Below are 19,655 nucleotides of genomic sequence, written 5' to 3'. Positions count from 1 at the left end.
AGAATTTTTGATGGTGGATAACCTCAGGTTCTAAGCTTACTCCTACCTGTAGGCAAGTAAATAAATAAGAGAAGAAACTGTCACAATTCCCTCTTTTGAAAGCAGAGGAGGAGCAGGACAAAAAAGAAATGGTGCTATCCTACTGCTAAATGCTTGAAGGAGCCTCACTTCTTGTGATGAGTTAACACACAAAACCTGAAGATATTGAGTCTGCAGATACTGTTTTTCTGTTTTGTCTCATGGCAATCATATCTAAATATCAGCATAGGTTAATAATAGGCTAGCATAGGCTAATAGCATAGCATAGGCTAATTAGCATAGGCTAATAACCTGCTTTTATAGTCTATTATACCTGGAAATCAGCTGCTTGTCAGTGATGCTGTATGGGTTGTTTTTTTTTTCCCCCATGGATCTCAAAAAAAAACCAAACAAACAAACAAAAAAAAACAAAAAACAAAACAAAACAAAAAAAAAAAAAAAAAAAAAAAAAAAAAAAAAAAAAAAAAACTTGAAGCATTTTTTTTCCAACACACTGATGCCAACAGCTTCACATTCCTTCTCTGGAAATGAAAACTGATTCTTTTGACCCAAGGTGGTTTACTTAGAAAAATTAAAAGAGGAATTAGAAAATAACTATTCAAAATGCTGTCACTGACATAGTAATCTCTTTCTGCTGTTCTCAGTCTTGTTTCTGCTTTGCTCTCTTCAGTCATAAGTTTCATATAATCCAATGCAAGAGTTCTCTGCTGCCATGAAGCAAACTCCTGATTCATTGCAGTGATAACAGAAAAATCCTATTCCTCCTTAAGCTGCTGCAGTGTGACTCTAACACAGCATCAGAAAGAAATCTCAAAGGCGATTGTTGCCCAGTAAGGAGAGAATTCCTCAGAATTCTGTGTTGAGAAAAAAGTGAAAAAAAATGCATGCATATGATCTCCTCTAAGGTGTAACCAAGAGAAATAATCGTTACATAGGAAATTGAGTAATTTATGAAACATATTTGAAAACAGTAATATGAATGACGGATTGTGTCAAAAGAGATATTGTAAAAGCAGTAAATGGTGAATTAAGTGGGAAGTGCTTGAGGGCTGAGAGTTGGAGTCTAGTCTTAGAATATTAATTAAAATGATAAAAGTATGCAGCATTCCTATGAAACAGCTAACTCTATCAGAACAAATGAATTCCCATTATAACTGCTGAGGATACATGAGTCACAAAGAATAAATTTGGCTCGCTGAATGAAGTGATGCATCACTGCTCTGGGAGACAGAACTGTACCTGTTATACCAGGTGCAATTAAAGAACTCACAAGATGCTGGCTCTTACTATGTTAATTGCTTTTCTTTCAACAGTTAAGAATGATTGAGGCAGGACTGCTTTTAGGGAAAAAAAAGCTCATGTTTATGTTTTTTAATGGAATTGTATGTAATGACACTTTTATTCTGATGTAAGTTTTACAGAATATTGATCCTCTATGCAATTACTTATTCAGTATGTTGAAGATAATTAAAAAAAAAAATTACTCTCATTTTGATTTTGTTACTATTTTTACCCCCTAAAAAAAGAACTTACTGAGCTTGATCAGCATTGTGTTGATACTTATGTATCTTCACAGTAATCAGTCCATTATGATTAATAACCAATTCTCTTTTTTTCTTCCTAATAAGAAGGATGGAAAAAGAAAAGTGTGGAAAGAAGCACAACCAGAATAATGTGTTCATAGAAAATAGTCTCAAGTGAAAATTTGCTTACATTTTCACAAGTCCCAAATTATTTGGCCTTGTGCAGTGAATGTGTAGGAGGAACAGAGTGTATTCTCTGACTAACTGAAAGGCAGGGGCTAGACTTCAAGCTCTTTCTTGGAAAACAGGTCCTAGTATCTTTCATTCCCATTATGGGATATTAGCTACTTCATATGTAAAAGTGCGTATTCAATGGTCCCTCCTCTGGCACGCTCCCAAAAACTCTATCCAGAGCCCTATTCATGGCTAGCGTAGTGTAAAATGGGTCAATTTAACAGACTTTAATTGGATCAGTTTTCAAACATGAGTTACAAATATGGGTCTCTTCTTTTTTCACTTAACTCTAATTGCTACTTGCTGTATACTGCCTGCCTGCATCAACTTGAATGCTGAAGTACAAAGATGTTGCTGTAAACTGAGCACCTCACTTTGAAAAGGGAGGCCTACACTAGTTTTCAATAGAAAAGCTATTCATCAGTGAGCTGCTTTAGTCCATAGAAAGATTAATTTCTGCTTACTCTGATCCTTATAAAACAGAAGTTTCCTCTATTTTCCAGCTACTTTTTAAAGCTTCTTGTTAATTCAAACTTACAAAGTTCTCAGTGGTAGGAAGGGAAAATGGTTGGAAGATTGCTGATTATCTGCCTTGGGATGACTCATTCAACATGAGCAATTGTGAATCATGAACAAACTATCTGCAGGCAGCACACATAAGATTTTTAATAATTTCCATGCTACTCGATGCTTCTAATGCTTGGCTTTAGTGTTGCTTTTTTTTTCTTAAAAGCAGAAAGGCTCACAGTAGGGTATTCAGCAACTACCTTCCTAAAAGTCACATGAGAACATTTGTGACAACGGTTCTGTACCAGTTTCCATTGTATGTGGGTTAACCAGGCTTTTCAGATTCTTACAAATGTAACTTCCAAAGTAGAGGTCAGTCCTTGGGTAGCATACTGCTGTTTCTGGGGCACATGCGTCATTCTGAAATCGGACTTTGCAATATGCTGCTCAGCCCCAGCAACCAAAGCAGCCACTAGCAGGGGGAGGCAGCCACAGGACAGTGACAGTGGGTTGGCCATTCATGGCCATTTACAGGTGGGGTCGATAACTGAGGAATACTGACATTTCTAGCTTTCATGTTCTTGCAGTCTCCAGCATGGAGCATCTTGTAGCAGGTAACAGGCAGAACAGTGTATACACATATTCTTGGGTTCTGTCACTATTTCAGTCTCTCTTTGTTCCACCATGCTGTATTTTGACTCACAGGCTCCCACCACATTTTTCATCTTAGCCTTCATCTTTTTGTCCATCCAGGCTTTTTTCTCCACACTGCAATTGCTTTCTGGCATTAATCCTATAGATTCCTGTTCCTTCTGGTACTATTTGTTTTATCCCAGGCTAGAAGGAGCAGGATCCATACATTTTTTGAGTGCCTTTTCTCTTGCCTGGAGTCCTGGAGCACATAGAACTGAACCTTGGTGGATGTCCTTGTGAGGCATGTGCAGCAAATATGTACCCTGACTCTACTGCCCACAGTAAGTGTGTCCAACACACTCCATTGCAGCTATAGGAGAAGCCGAGCTGCACAGCTCCCTGGTGTTGAAAGCAGACTGTAGCAAAAAGATTGCCATAGTGCTTCTGAAATACTCCATATTGTTTTAGCTGAATGACTTCTTCATCTTAGAAAACCTTCAATTCTGGTAAGAAATGAAAGCTGTGGTTCTTTTATGTACCTATTTATTTTAGCTAGTAAGATTACTCGTTTTTAATGCGTCAACTGTGGTTACATAGTAAACCTTTATTAGCAGACTGTCTACAAGACAAGAGAAATGAGCCAATATAGAGAAGGCAATTAGGAAAAATAAATTCTTATGACATGCCAGAGAAGGCATGTTCTACTTTTGAAAGTTTATTTGTCTTTATAAGTTGGCAAGGGCTCCTATACTCTGAGTTCTGAGTGCACACTCTCTTTAGCATCTCACGTTGCTACTGGTCCTTTAGGCAAACATCCCTCAATTAATCCTAAATGCTGCTCATGTGTAGTCAAGCACTCCAACTAAACATTTTGTTTCTGATAGTGCCCTTTTAATGAGTTGCAGGTGCCACAGACTTCATGTTCCCTATAGTGCTTTATTGCTTACTAGATGCAGTAAAACAGTTGGCACACTGTAAATTATCAAGTGATAATTATATTCATGGCCTCAATACAAGAAGAAAATCCTCTGTTAACAACATATTTCTTCCAAAATGTGGTAATGAGATGTGTTGCACCTCCTAAGAAGCACTTGCAGGGTGACTCTCTATTTAGAATACTGCAATCACAGTTCTATTTTTGGCCAGCATCTCTATGGTCAGAATGGAGAGTGACTCTACTCTCAGAAGTGCATTTCTCATTCACTGTACTCTTTAATTTTTACTCATCCACTAAAAATAAGTCATTCTGTGGTTAAAATTGGAATTATGTGATATTTATTTACCAGGAATGTATTGATGTGAATTTTCCAAAGATTTGATTTTAAAAGGTTGAGCTGTGAACCACAATAACCTGATGGCTTAGCCAAGCTATTCTAGTATTTTTCCACTGTTCCAAACGTCTCCTGTATGTGAACACTCCATGACAGCAACATCTCAAATGGTAATGGTGTCTCTGAATAGCATAGAATGCTTCCTATCTCTAATAAGCTCCTTTAATATGCCAGACATATAATGATGCTCATCAGTACAAATTACCACTGCAAGGTCAATGAATGTTAATATGTTTCCTGCAACAGAACCTTGAAGAATAATGTAACCCCCTCCTCCTCTCCAACTAAGATAATTCCAGGCTGAGTACTGACCTACAGCAAAATAAATTAAGGGATACTGGAATGTGTGGTTATGCTGACTGTGTTTTCGTAACAAACCAACGTCATCTTAGATTTCTCCTCTAGTGATATAACAGTTATAACTTTTTAATGGTTTGTATTAATCTGCCAAAATTGCGTGCTCACTGTATACAACTAGACTGTTTCAGGAGCAATATTCATACAAGACTTAATTTGTACCATTTCAATTTCAGTGGTTGGAATCTTCCTTCAGGCTGCAAAGCTCTATACAAGTAAATAGTCACATGAGATAGATGTAATAGTTACATGCCAGAAGAGAGAGTGGCAATAAACTATAGGTTAAACATCGGAAAGTCTGCATATTTTTTGCTAAATTCTGCTCATATTTTTGTGAGACAGACATTTCTCCTTCCTTCCTTCCTTCCTTCCTTCCTTCCTTCCTTCCTTCCTTCCTTCCTTCCTTCCTTCCTTCCTTCCTTCCTTCCTTCCTTCCTTCCTTCCTTCCTTCCTTCCTTCCTTCCTTCCTTCCTTCCTTCCTTCCTTCCTTCCTTCCTTCCTTCCTTCCTTCCTTCCTTCCTTCCTTCCTTCCTTCCTTCCTTCCTTCCTTCCTTCCTTCCTTCCTTCCTTCCTTCCTTCCTTCCTTCTTCCCTCCCTCCCTTCCTCCCTCCCTCCTTTCCTCCCTCCCTCCCTCCCTCCCTCCCTCTCTTCCTTCCTTCCTCCCTCCTTCCCTCACTCCCTCCCAATAAGCAATCTAACTTCTTAGGTATTGCTATTTTGAAAAATATAGATGTACACTGAAATTGAAAATTGGTCATTCAATATGCAGGCATTAATTAAAAAATATATATAAAGCTGAGTTTTTGGTGCATTCCTGCTCAGGACAGTATGTAAAAAACTAAAAATAATTTTTGAACAGGAGCTCTGAGTAGGTTAATTTTAGTAAATGAAGCTTTAATTTAGTACCGTCACCAAAAGTTGTTTAGCAAAGAAAAAAAGGTTTTCTGAAAATTCTGTTCTGATTTCTTTCACAGCTAACTTAGCCACCTGTCATATTTGTAGCAGATAATTAATTTTAGAGCATACAATTAGTCTAGCTAAGAATAGCCTTTGCAGCATACTACTGTCTTATTATTTCTTTATCATGCTTCCCAGCCCATTGACTCATTACTTCTCAGTTACTACATTTTCCTTTTATTCTTGGGTGAATCCACAAAACAATAAAATGATAAGATAACAGACTGACACTTCTCATTATTTATTGTAATAACCATAATAAGAGGGATAATCACATTGTGCTTTTATTTCATGCATACTTCATCACTTTAAACTCTGGTCTGTTCTCACTGAAGGTTTGTCTTTTTTCTTGGTGTTTTTTAGAATAATTGAATGTTAAGAAATAAAACATATTACACAGAAGCAGAAAATTTATTGGAATATGTAAGGTTAAAGACAGAATGACCAGGTATCCGGAAAACATTTCTAAAAAGATATATGTAATTAAAAATATTTCATCCTTAAGATCATAGACAAATTAATAATCTGTTTTACTTTATGGCATATATAACAGTTAAAAAGGCAGTCTCATGGGAACAGAAATGCATAAACCATAGTGTACTGCTTTTGCCCAATACATAATTCATACATGCAAATGTTCTGCAGATATTTCACTATAAATATAATTAATTGCTGCAGATTCACAGATGAGGCTGTGTGACTGTGCATGCACACATTGCCAGGCACACTCATTTATGTTGATTTCAGGCTAGAGACTCTTGTGACAAGCATAATAGGTGGAGGGGAAAAATCAGTGTTTAGAGACACATGGAGTCATGCAACATCCATACAGACAATGCCTTACAGAAATGACAACATCCAGAAAGAAATGGAGGGAATTGGTCTGAGGTAAATAAGGAAAGGCCTCTTATGCTAATAAATACATATGCCATCTAGTATTGCATGGCATTAGCATACTGCAATTTAGTTGAATTTATTTCATTGTCACTCAACAATTATCTCTTCATGACGTTGTTTGTTATCATATTGGGAAAACTGAAAATCAGGGAGAAAAACTTTTATTGACCTTCCCAAAGTGGAAGCTGTGGTGCTTTTGTCATTCAAATCATAAAAAGCTGCAGAAAGTTTACAGATAGTCTCACAAAATAAAGATATCAGATTGATAAACTCCGAGAAGAGCTACGAGGCTTTAGAGAGGGATATAGAAAGAAAGAAAGAAAATAAGGAAATTGCATTTTTTTACATTTCCTATGGCAATTTCATGTGTAAAGTACGTGCTTTGAAATTTCACCACAATTCTAACATCAATTTGCATGTCTGATCACACTTTGCATGAAATATTATTTTGTGTTCTTAGTTTAAAATCAAGCACCTTGATTATTAAGCATGATCATCAAAGATTTTCACTGCCTTCCATAGGAAATCAACTAGTTCTTTTTTTATACTAATGTATATCCTAACTAAATAGAGATCATATGTTACCAACTGCTTGTAACGAAACTCTGGATTTATGTTGGTGTCTAAAAATTGATGCCCTAGTAAATTCCTGGGATATAATTTTTGGAATTTTTTGGAATTTGCTCTGCTATGTCTTGTCCATTTATGTGACAAGAGACTTGAAAGTATTCTGAGATTTCTGGCTTTGCTGGACTTCTACAGTGTTTGGACAATTTCTTCAGCCTTCCTTTCTAGATCTTCTAAAATATAGTTGAGATCTACATTTAATTTCTTAGAATTATATTGTTTATTGCAATGGAAGATTGGATTGACCAGCACAAACTTCAGTTCCTTCTGTTTCGGTATTTTCCAGCAAATATCTATGTATCTACATGTGTTGCACTTTACTGTTCACATTGTATATTTGGTATATCTTTATTTCAGTTTTCAAATATTAGAGATGGCCCTCAGCATTCTGAATCTGGGGGTACCCATGCATAAGAAGTCTTCTAACGAAAATCACTTTCACAACAAATGAAGTCAAGAGGGTTCTGGAAGAGGTAAATTTATGATGTTTACTCACTAGGTCTCCATGCCTAATGTTGCATACAGAAGAATGCATAAATATTTGTAGACAAATGGGTATCTGATGTATTAGAAAAGTCAAAAAGCAACCAAAGGAGAGAATAAAGAACAAGTTATTTTAGTAAAGTCTTTCATCAAGTGTTTGTGAGTAGGAGTCAAAAAACTTTTTGTTGTGTAATTTAAAATTGTAACCCATATCCCTTATTCACTTGGGTTTTCTTGTTTGAATAGGAAGGGAGAAAGCTTCTTATTTGTTTGTTTGATTTTCATAGTTTATTCCTCCTAGTCTTACTTGGCCATTTGCTAACATTCCAACATTTTGATGGGAGAAAAACCACAAGTAAGTAAGTGTGTATTAGGTAAGGAAGCTCAATATGAACAAGAGAAGGTAACTGACCAAGATAAAAAGTTCAAAGTTCAGTACTTTCTGTAGGCAGATTATAGGAACTGACATGATTTAGCTAAGAATGGAGCAGGAAAAACAAGAACACCGTTGGTCACGTTTTTGTGTTTTTTTTTTTCTGGTGAATAATCCTTTTTCTCCCTTTCTATTGAATTTGAATAACCACTATTTTCTCAAAACAAATCTCAGCTTTTGCTGGCAAATCAAAGCAAATTTTTGTCAGATTTTCTTTTTCAGTCTGATTCCCTCAAAGAGAGAGGAAAAAATCTTCAAAGATGCAATGAAATCATATCCTATCCATTATTCCTCAGTACCGAAAAGCTTATTGTAAATAAAGATGTGTGGGAACACATTTTGTCCAGCAACATCTCTGTTCTCACTATAAAAAGTTGCTTACTAGCCTATTTTCTTACAGACTGACAGCCTGAAGTCTTTTCTTGTACATCCTCAGAAAAGCTGTAATACTTGCTCTTCTGCCGGGTGCAAGCATGAAGAATGTGTAGAGTATTATCCTACTCATTATCTCAGAAGGTTTCCTAAGAACTGCTTAATAATTCTCATCCTGTCATCTATTCTTTCAGCTCTTTAATTGTCTCAGAAGAACCTATACTACGTACGTAAGTTAGAATGATCTTTTCCTTTTGAAAATGCTAGTTTTAGAAAACAATCACAAATCCATCCTTTGATGGAGTCTTTGACAATAGTTTATTCTTTCTTGGTCACTGCAGATGTCATTAAGATTCTAAAGAGGTCACTTGTCCTTAAGCTGTAATCAAGATGTTATAGCTAATATTACTGGCAAAAATTTGAGGAGCAAATGAATTGAAAGACTGATCTGCTTCTCTTTAAGATAGTTTTTTTTTTGTTTGCTTTATTGCTTTGTCAGAGTTACTGCAGAGCGACCAATGGAGACATGGAGAGGCTTTCCTTGGGAGGTGAGAATGCTTGGAGAATCCACTGCAATAATGAGAACAAAATTTAGCAAAGATTCACAGATATAAAATTCTAAATCCTATCCAGAGAGATGCTAAAACTAACACGTTCAAAAAGTATATTTGTCTTCATCAGTTTAGCTCATTACTGTACTATGCTGAACCAGAGCTCTTTCACTTAGTTAAAATACGGGTGGTAACTAGGACACAGGTCCATTGTAGCAAGATTGCTCTATAGAAGAGTTGTCTGTGAATATTTTAAAAAATAATTTATAGCATCAGTAGTCACATGTGAGAATTTGTCATGCTTTATGGTTCAGTGAAGTTATGTTACTATGGTTTTATCAGATAGCTGAATTGTCATGGACTCCCTGCAAATTCAAAGACAGATGCTGTGTCAGCATGGATCCCATCATTTTTGGTATTTGGCGCTTGTGCTAGTGAGTAACATTATCTCTGAAGAGCCTTTACACACCCCTCTAATGGTCTGGGTATCATCTGGAAATAAAGTTTCTGCAGTTGGACCATGTGTTCATCCCCTAGTAATTCTTGGAGGTGGTGTCAAAGACTACTTGAAGTTAGGGAGAATGGTCAAAATCCCATCAGCCAGATTCCAAAGCAAGTTTTGTGAAACTCAGATGAATACAAAGTGAAGAAAGAAAGAGACAAGGATTGGTGCCCCCAGGGAGGGAAAGGCTTCTGTATGAGCTCAGTGGTAAGCAGCCTTGCTCAGCCTGGCATCAGTCAGTCAGCATGCAGGTGCTCGTGGCTAGCAAGCACTATGTGGATGAGCAACCAGTGACTACCTCCTGCTGAGGCAGTAGTTAGAGGCAGAGCAGTGCTGTGGAGACGATGCTGGGAACGGCTGGGAACATCATAGGAACTGGGTTTCTAGGCCATTTGTGCAGTCACAAGGGATACAGAGCTGGGTCGCTAGAGAAGAGAGATCTCATACATGCAGGAAGTCAGGCTTTGTTAGCTGCTCATGGAAAACCTTGAATTTTCTTTGGATTTTGTTCCAATATATGCTATAACAAATAAGCCTTGAAGAATTTCTGTTTTGTCCTCTTTCTTTCTTGTCACTTTCAAATTCCTTCACTTTTCAGGAAGGTTTTGCTGTTTTTATTTTATGTCTAAGTAGAGATCTCTGTGTAATAATTTCTACAAACTTCATCACTTGTATTTTTCTTACAAATTAATTATTTCTATTTGGATCTCTCCCATGTATGGAAACAATATTATTATTTTGGATTTGATGATCTCTAGAGGTCCCTTCCAACCCCTACAGTTCTGTGATTATGGGCATCTATTTCAGAGTGTAATGTGTGGTTACGCTCAGTCCAGAGCCTTCAGGAGGTGCTCAACAAATGTCCCTGTGCAGTTTCTGAGGGGTGACGTGTAAGCTGTTACAGTAGGAGGAAATGAGCTGAGGACAGTTAAACAGAGCGACCATGTATTTTTGCAGCTTGAACAAAAAGGCAGAGGAGCTGTAAAAGATTTATAGCCTCTCTGTCATTTACTGTCATTTATCTTACATGTTCCGATGCAGAGATACTACCTTTGAGTTATTCTGGATTTTGCTTTCAATCAAAGTCAAAGTCAGCTACTTTTCAGCAATGAATGCTCACACACTGTTGAAAGGGCCCTCTGTAACTCCGAAGGGAGGTCTGTACCAAGCAGCTGCAAGGTTCTTCATCATTGAAGTGCTATTACAAGCTAAAAAGAAAATAACATACCTCAGGTTTTAACAGAAATTTCTCTTTATTCTTGAGAATGTAGAGGCATTGCTCTTGTTCAGATATATTCCTATTATGGTAGACAAATCATATAATTACTTCTTATAGGTTGTCATTAAATTATGCTGGAAATTCCTAGTGGGCTGGTCAGGATAACGCCATGGAGAATGAATGCCCTTTCATACTATTCCCCTTTACCTGCTCTTAGGAAGATCCCTGGGAATCCTCCTTTGTTGAAAGGCAGCACACCACAGTGCCAGCATTTTACCCCTCCAACCAGGGACATCCCTCATGATAAGATGGAGATACTCATTTTTCTCTCCAAAAAAAAAAAAAAACAAAACACATGATGAAAGCATTCACATTCATTTCAAAAAGATGCTGGATGGAATATATGTAACTGGGTCTTGTCTATTTTTCCTTCATTTTAGCTTTCTGTCTGGTTCATACCTGTATCAGTTGAGATCTTCTGGAGATAGAAATTAAACATTTCATACAAAACATCAACAGCATATAACAAATAATGATGAATTACCTGAGAGATCAATTAGCTCCTTACTATTGTCATACTCAATCTATTTTTCTTAATATAAGTATTGTACTTTTCTGGGTATTTTTTTTCCCCTTTCTTTTCTTTCTTTTTTCCCTTTTTTTTTCTTTTTCTTTCACTACGGTCATACATCTGTTGAATGATTTCTGCTAAAATATTTACTAAGATTTCTTTTTACTCTAACAATTTTGTACACACCACTATTGAAATTAAGGAGAAAGAGTACTAATTGAGGATAGCTTTGGTTTAAATTAAAAAAAATAATAATCATAAGCCTCCCCTTTTTTTATATATTCATATAGTACCAACACTTTCTCTCTTGTGTGTTTTCAGTTATGATTCCCTGAGACTTTTTGGTTTTTACTGGCGCTGGAACTGGAAGAACCAAAACACCACGATAAGGATTGTTGATGCAATACTTCCTGCCTTACCACATTCAGGAAATACTAAAAACAGAGCAGAAATTTCACAAGATTCGTCGTCCAAAACTGTTCAACAATACTCCTGAATTTTCAGGATGCTTATGCTAACTGACCCATTTTTTTTATGTCTTCCTACCATTAGCACTATGCCTATAATTGTGCCAGTTTGTCCTTTCAAATTGTTAGCTGCCCTCAAAGACTTAAATTCTCTGCTTACTTATTCTTTCAAAAGGCCGACCAAAATCTTGTTAGCACTGTTTGCTCAGTGTATCCGAACTCATTTCATGGGAAAACCATCTCAAAAAGTCACACTTAGTTTTGGATGGAGTTCATTAATTCTGTATAATCTGCTGGCGAGCTAGTGGGACCAGGCACTGCTGAGAATTTTCCACAAATGTAGAAGAGAGCAGTCTGGCATGATGGCTTGGAAAGAATAGCACCTCTGTGCTTCTCTTACTCCTGTATTTCATATACACAATATACAACAAAGTACCCTTAGTTTCTTTGAGTGTGTATTTTATAGGGAGAAAGTGAAAGAAATCTCAAGTTATTTCTTCTAGGGAAGGAATGGGTTTGGAGAATTTGGAATTCCACTGCAAATGATTACATGAACATTAGTGCTGAGTATCAGACTTTATCAGCAGTACTTGAAAGACTTTGATATACGTCTGTTGCAGTTAAATGATACACAAAATGAAAGAAGATCCAGTATTTTATAGCAAATTTTTTTTTTTTTTTTTTTTTTTAACCTTTTGGCTGTTAATCTAAAGCAAGATGTGAAAGTGAGTTCATCATGTGGCCTATCTGATAGCAGATATTGGAACATCTTTTCGTAAACCAAATGGATTAGTGTTTAATCTCTCTATCTGAGAGAAAATCGGATCCTTTTAGGTGTTTGGGTGCTTGTGAGCATGTTCAAATGAAAAAGGAAGGAGAGGTTTCATAGCTGACAAACCTACAGTAAGTTTTTTCCCCACCACTGCCTTTCATCTGTGACTCTCAGAAGCCAAACTCCAGAACCAAGAGCACAACTGATTGCTTTCTTCCCAGAGGGGACATTACGGCAACACAGGAGAATTAAAGGAGAATATAAGAGCGAAGTGACAGGAAGGAAAGAAAATGATTTCTTCCATCCTGTGAGGGTTAGGTTCCCTGGAAGGAAGGTAATCAATGTATTCTCAGAGGGACAGAGTCCCAAGTCTATCACATCATGTCTCTATGAATAAAAAGAAAATTCTTTATATGTTTTCTTATAAGGGAAATTTTCTGTATGAGATGAAAGTGAAGCTGTAGTCACTTACTTTTTTTATAAATGGCAGGGATGTATATGTTTGGGACCTAATAATGTTAGCATAGCTGACCCAGTCCCTCAAGGGTTTAAACTGCCCTAACACTGATGAATTGAGGAAAAGGGTGGGGGCTGCAGGGAGAAAAGGGTGCAGGGACAGAATCATGTACGCAGCTGTGGGAGTAAAAATAATTGAGTGACTATCACACCCATGAAGAGAGCTATTCATGAGAACTGGATCATAACAACACTAACCAAGCCCAGACAACCTACCAGTGTCAAAAGACATGTAATGCTCACTTTTTAAGCAATGAAAGAAATGTCTCTCATGTGAAGACGTGAACCTTCCCAAGCAATGTTCTTATCCTTCTGGCTTTGCAAAGTTAAGGAAAAAATGATCCATAAATAATGTCTTCTGGATTTGAATCATGCCACAACTGCATGGTAGATTGAAGATGGGTGACTATCAAGGTCTTATGTGAGTGGCTGTGGGGAACTGAGTGAAGCCACGTCTGATCTTTTCCTTTGATAAAGCGGGGAGACCAAGCTCCAGTGTGAAGTCAAACAACAGTATTCTTCACGTGAATTTACAATTCCTTGTAATTTTAACTCCAATCTCTCTTAGGAAAAGTCCCTCTTTGTGCGGAGGCTTTTTAAACCTATGGTCTCAGTCTGTGCATACATAAATGCATTCACATGATCCCAGCTGAACTGGTACAGAAATGCACCTTGTAACAAGACTCTCTACTGAGCTAGCTGTGCTTGTGTGTAACCCTGCAGGTGGCTCAGCAGCACACAGTTGCTCCCTTGGTGGGATGAGGGAGAGAATAAAAAAACCCAACTACGTAGATGTTCAGGGTTGAGATAAAACTATTTACTAAGATAGAGAAAAGGAAAAGGATAATAATAATAATAACATAGATATACATGTATATATGCATATATACATATGAATGGATATAACAAGTGGTGCACAAAGAATTGCTCACCATCCCCAGCCAATGTGCACTTAGCCTTCTGAGCAGCGAAAGAGAATGAGTCAACTCCCACACCCTTCAGAAACCCTTCCACATGACATCATATGGTATGGAACGTCTCTGGCCCACTTAAATCAGCTGTCCTTCTTGTCCTTCTTCCATTCTGTTCCTTCCCAGTTCATTTGGCCCTTTGCTGAAAATGGCCTTGGCTCTGTACAGCACTGCTTTGCAGGCAACCATAAACATCAGTGTGTTGTTAATGTTGTTCATTATCATACCAGATGCTCTGAAGAAAACAATTCCATCCCAGCTGAAACTAAGATAAAATATATCTTTGCCCACCATTTGTTATGAATATACTGAAATTAGAAAGAATTTATTTAATTAGAAATACTTTTTTGAAGGTGGGGGGCATGGAGGAGGGGGGAGGGTTGGAATCCAAAAAGAAGAAATAGAAAGAATATGCATTGAATTTAGAAGCTATACTTGTTATTTATTTATTTATTAGGCAGGAGCTTTGGTTGGTAACAAGTATCTGTGCATTATACTAAAAACTTAAATCCCTGAGCAAAAGCTTGCATATTATAAATTATATGATGATTTTTTTGTTAGTCCTGTTAAATACTTATGTAAATATATTCCTAAATATGATGAATTACAGTTATTATTTACTTTTTTTGGCTCTTATAGTTTTGTAGTGGATTCCTTACTTGATTTTAAGATGGTGAATATGTCCAGAAGTTGTCAGAAAATCAAAGAAACCACTAAAACTTATGCTGTTTCATGTCAAGCCATTAAAACAAATAATATAAAAGAAAAATATAGGCAGATAGAAGGTCTGAAAAGGAAGCAAATATGCCAGTTACTTCTCAGCATGGCATGCCTTATTTTACTTCTTAAACGCAGAATGCAGTCAAGAAAAAGAAAGGAACATATTTAATTTTAATTAGCACGTGGAGTTACTCTTCTATTAATAATGAGCTTGAACTCATTAATCATTATCACCTCAGTCACGATGATAAGTGGGAAGGCCAAAATCTGGACGGACTTTCAGAAAACGCTGCACAGCGTGTCGGTAAGGAGCCGGCAGCGTGCAGCTCCGTGAGTCCCCTACGCTGCTGCGTACCGCCCGCGGGACACGTGGCTGCGTCCGCCGGGATCCCGCACCACTCCGCGGCAGCTCCCCGTGCTTCCCAGAACCAGTCGGCCTCTCCTGACCTTGCCGCGTTCCCGCCGCCACGCGTCGGTGCCGCCGCAGCAGGTTGCGGTGTTACGGCGCGGGGCGGCACCGGGACCCCGCGGGCGGGCGGCAGGCGGGGCTGCGCTTCCCCCGGTGCCGCACGGAGGCTCACCCTCCCCGCCCCGCGCAAGTAGGCTTTGCGCTTCCTCCCGCGGGCGCACCGGTGAGCGCTGCGCGTTCTTTACGTCGTGCGGAGTCGTCTATCGCACACAAATTGCGCTAAACTGAATCCGAGGAAACGTTGCGTGTTCCTAGTATTAGTTTCAGCGTTATGAAACGAGCCAGTATAAAAATACGAAAATTCCGAGCTATAAACCCTGAGGATGATCGCCAGGGTTTGAGAACATTTGCTAGACAGTAAGTTCTCGGAGTAAAAAAAATGATGAACGTTTCTAATTGCTAGAGATGTGTTGGTTACAGCTCAGGCTTCAGCTTGCTTATTTACAGTGTTTTCAGGTCTCCTGGGAACATATTTTTGGTGGTTTGATGCCTCTGCTCCTCTCGCAGTGAAAATGGAGGCAAAAGTGCATCAATTTATACAACAAGGAATCAAAACTCATCAAATGATGCAATAAATACTGCTAGCATCTGACAGGAATATTATCCCACGACCAGTGAGTACATTCTTACATTTCTCAGCGGATTAAAGCCCCAGAGACTAGAACTGGAAATGGAATATTTTTATTTGGGTAACTTTCCAGTAAAATAAATATGCACTGGTTTACAAAGCATTGTGAAACACAAGATCTGGAAAGAATTTTGAATGCTGACATCTTATAGCATACACACTTTATGTCCAAATATCTGAAATATTATTTGATATCACAATACTTGTGACACGTGTGAAATCCTAAGGAAGAGAAGAATCATCACAGAGTGGTAATCTGATCATCTTGGAAACAATCAAGATACAAAATGGTTACATCTATAAGTGAGAATTAAAAATTTTACTTATGTATTCTCTCATTTATGTTAAGAACAGCAAAATGATTGGAGGCCTGAGATGGTCCTAAACTGGAGTGTCAGCCTTGGAATCAGAATATCCAAAATTATTTGTTATTCCTATTCTATTCTATTCTGTTCTGTTCTGCTGTATTCTATCCCATCCCATTTCATCCCACTCCATTCATGCTATCTGCAACAAAATCTATGCCTTATACAATCTTATAGAAGTCTCTCCATGTCTCAGATTCAAGTTTTGAAATGGCCTCAAAAATTGGGTTCAGAAAAGTGTCAAGATGAATCCAAAACTTACTGTGACATTATCACAGCATGGTAAGAGAACAGGAGAGATGCAGCCTAAACATTTCAAACTAAATTTTAAACAAGGGGTGTATCCTCCACTGACATATGTCTTGAAATATGCAATGCTAAGGCAGAAAAAAAATTGGACAAAGAGGAATCTCAACTTATTGGATCAACACTTCTCCATTACCATTTCAGAAATTTCAGAAATAAGAAAAAACTTTTCAGACTCTTAAGAAGTACATCGTAGCCTCCCTGGACATCTAGCTCCTCTTAGTTCCACGACTTCACTTTGGCACGAAAAGTACTGCCTGTGCTGAACAAGGAAAAATAAATGAAATTGCACGACTCAGCTTTGTCAGTGCTGCATCACTTGAGAACTATTCCAGCAGGGAATTCTGGGGCTTCCACAGCAGGGTCGGCTGCCAGAATGAATCACCCACCACAACTCCACAGAGCATCTGTCATTTCAGCTATGGGAGTGTGAGAAGACAGAAATGGATTCAAAGCTGAGGAGGAAGCTTCCATTTTATAGCAGTTCAAGGGTGATGAGATGTTATTTTTTAAAAAAAATTAATTATGCAGTGGAGACACAACTTGTAATAGCTCTGAAGAAATAGATCAGTGTAAATGTTAATAGGAGTGTATCTAGATCTGAATGTTCAGCATTTACAAATTGTTTGTGATGAAGCTAAACATGATAAAATATGAATGAAGCATAAACACATGAGCTAGTTCAAAATGACAGTGTGTTGTGGTCCTTTTGTGAGAAAGATGTCTTTTTTATGTGAAGAAAATAAAAAAAAATAGAATCATCATCACAGAATCGTACAATCATAATCATAGAATCATTTGAGTTGGAAGGGACATTTAGAGGTCATCTAGTTCAACCCCCTGCAATGAACAGGGTCATCTACAGCTACATTGAGTGCTCAGAGCCCCTCCAGCCTGACCCTGAGCATCTCCAAGGATGGGGCATCCACCAGCTTTCTGGGCAACCTGTGCCAGTGCCTTGAGAGTACCCTTAGAGTAAAAATCTTCTCTTTTATATCCAATCAAAATCTCCCCCATTTAGTTTGAAACCATTTTCCCTTCTCCTATTACAACAGACTATGCTGTTGTCTCCTTTCTTACAGCCCCCCTTTAGATACTGAAGTGCTGCTCTCAGGTCTTCCTGGAGCCTTTTCTTCAGGCTGAAAGGCCCCAACTTTCTCAGCCTGTTCTTGTGGGGAGGTATTCCAGCCCTTTGAGCATTTTTTGTGGCCCTCCTCTGGGTGTGCTCAAACAGCTCCATGTCTCTCCTGTACTGAGGATTCCACATGTGGACTCAATACTACAGGTGAGGTCTCAATCTTTTCATCCCCCACCTTGAACTGATAGTGGGTGTTGTCACAACCCAGGCGCAAGACTTTGCACTTGGCTTTGCAGAACCTTCAAGATTTTCCTGGGCCTTCTGCTCGAGTATTTCTAGGTCTCTCTGAATGGCACCCCACCACTCAGGCCTGTTGGTTTCATATAGTTTGGTGTCATTTGCGCACTTGCTGAGAGTGGACTCAATCCCACTGTCAGTGTCATTAGTGAAAATATTAAAGAGCATTGGTCCCAGTGCTGGTCCTTGAGGGACATCACCTATCACTAGTCTCCATGCAGCCATTGAGCCCTTGACCAGTATCCTCTAGGTGTGATCTCACAACCTGTTCCTTGTCTATTGAACAATCCACTCAACTAATTCGTAACTTTCCATTTTGAAGGCCTTACTGAAGTCCAGGTAGTCATCAGTGACTGTTCCCTAGTCCACTGATATAGTTACTCCATCACAGAAAGCCACTATGTTGGTCATGCTCTTGGTGAAGGCATGCTGGCTATTTTCTATCACCTCCCTCTCTTCCATGTGCTTTAGCAGAAGGATCTGTTCCATGATCGTCCCCAGCACAAAGATGAGGCTGAAAGGTCAGCAGTTCCCTATATCATCTTTTTTGCCTTCTTAAAAATGGTTGTAACGTTGCTTTTTTTCCAGTCACTGGGGACTTCACCAGACTTCACATGACTTTTCAAGTGCCACTGAGTGTGGCTTGGGAACTATGTTTGCCAGTTCCTTCAGGACACTGTGAGGCATTTCATTGGGAGCATTAGACTTACAAATGTTCATCTTCCTCAGGAGGTCACAAACTGGACCTTCGCTTATAGAGGAAGGGATGTTGCTTCCCCAGTTCTCACCCTCAGATCCACTGGGGGAGCAGTTGCCAGTGAAGTCTGAGGCAAAAAAAGTTATTGAGTATCTCAGCCTTCTCCTTGTCCGTTCTCAGCCGCCTGCACTGATGGATGTCTGTTGAGATACATAGCTCAAGTGTGTTTAATTAAATGCATCTGGTTTTGTTAAATTACATAAGACATGAAAGGTGTCAAAGTTAATATCTGAACAGGTTAAAGAGCCTCTACTATTATTTTGGAAATAATAAATGCAGTCTTATCACCTTCTCCTCCTTCATCTCTTACCTTACTGTAACTATTGAAGCCTTCAGGCAGTTTAAATTGGAGGTGATGTTGGATGAGGTTGATGAGGTGATGGGCATGAATAGGATGGTCCTAAATGTTGAAAATCAATAGCTGCAAAAAAAAAGAGAAAGCTGGTGCTTTGTATCAGAGACCAGGAAGCTGAGGTCTGCCTGGGCCAAGTGGCCAGCACCAGCACCTGAATTAAACCACTTAAGCCTCCATGTATAGCCCTCTCCTTGACCAAGCTTAGAGCGTGGGACACTGGAGATGTTGCTATGGTGATGTGAGATGGTGTTTGAGACACCAGAAATAGTTATTAGATATTTCATGAGCTTCAGAACTTGAGTAAAATACAACCGTGTTTGGACTGGGAGGCTCACATTTCATAGTTGGGAATAATTTTATTCCAAAAATAAGAACATCAAGGAATCCTCTATCTTTCATTCAGAACTTGTTTAAGATATGCCTCAAAATGGTGCAATGTGTCCCTTAAGTCTGTAGAAATAAGATGTCCTCTATCTATGTCTATTGAACTTCAATTTTCATTTGAACAGGAAAAGAAAAGTGTTTTAAATATTTAAAATCAATAGTTTGAATTAAATAAGGCCAGCTACTGCTGGCTGGTCAAGCTGGTAAAAAGTTACCCACAGGAGTTCTTATCATGCTGCACCCAAAACAAGCTAGACTTGGTGTCTTCCTCAACTATTTGTGCATAGTGCAAAAGAATTGCAAACAGTGCCATGAAACTGAGAAAACTGAAAAG

Source organism: Tympanuchus pallidicinctus, unplaced genomic scaffold, assembly GCF_026119805.1.
Source record: "Tympanuchus pallidicinctus isolate F22 unplaced genomic scaffold, pur_lepc_1.0 scaffold15, whole genome shotgun sequence".
Taxonomy (NCBI): domain Eukaryota; kingdom Metazoa; phylum Chordata; class Aves; order Galliformes; family Phasianidae; genus Tympanuchus; species Tympanuchus pallidicinctus.
This window is presented reverse-complemented; position numbering follows the sequence as displayed.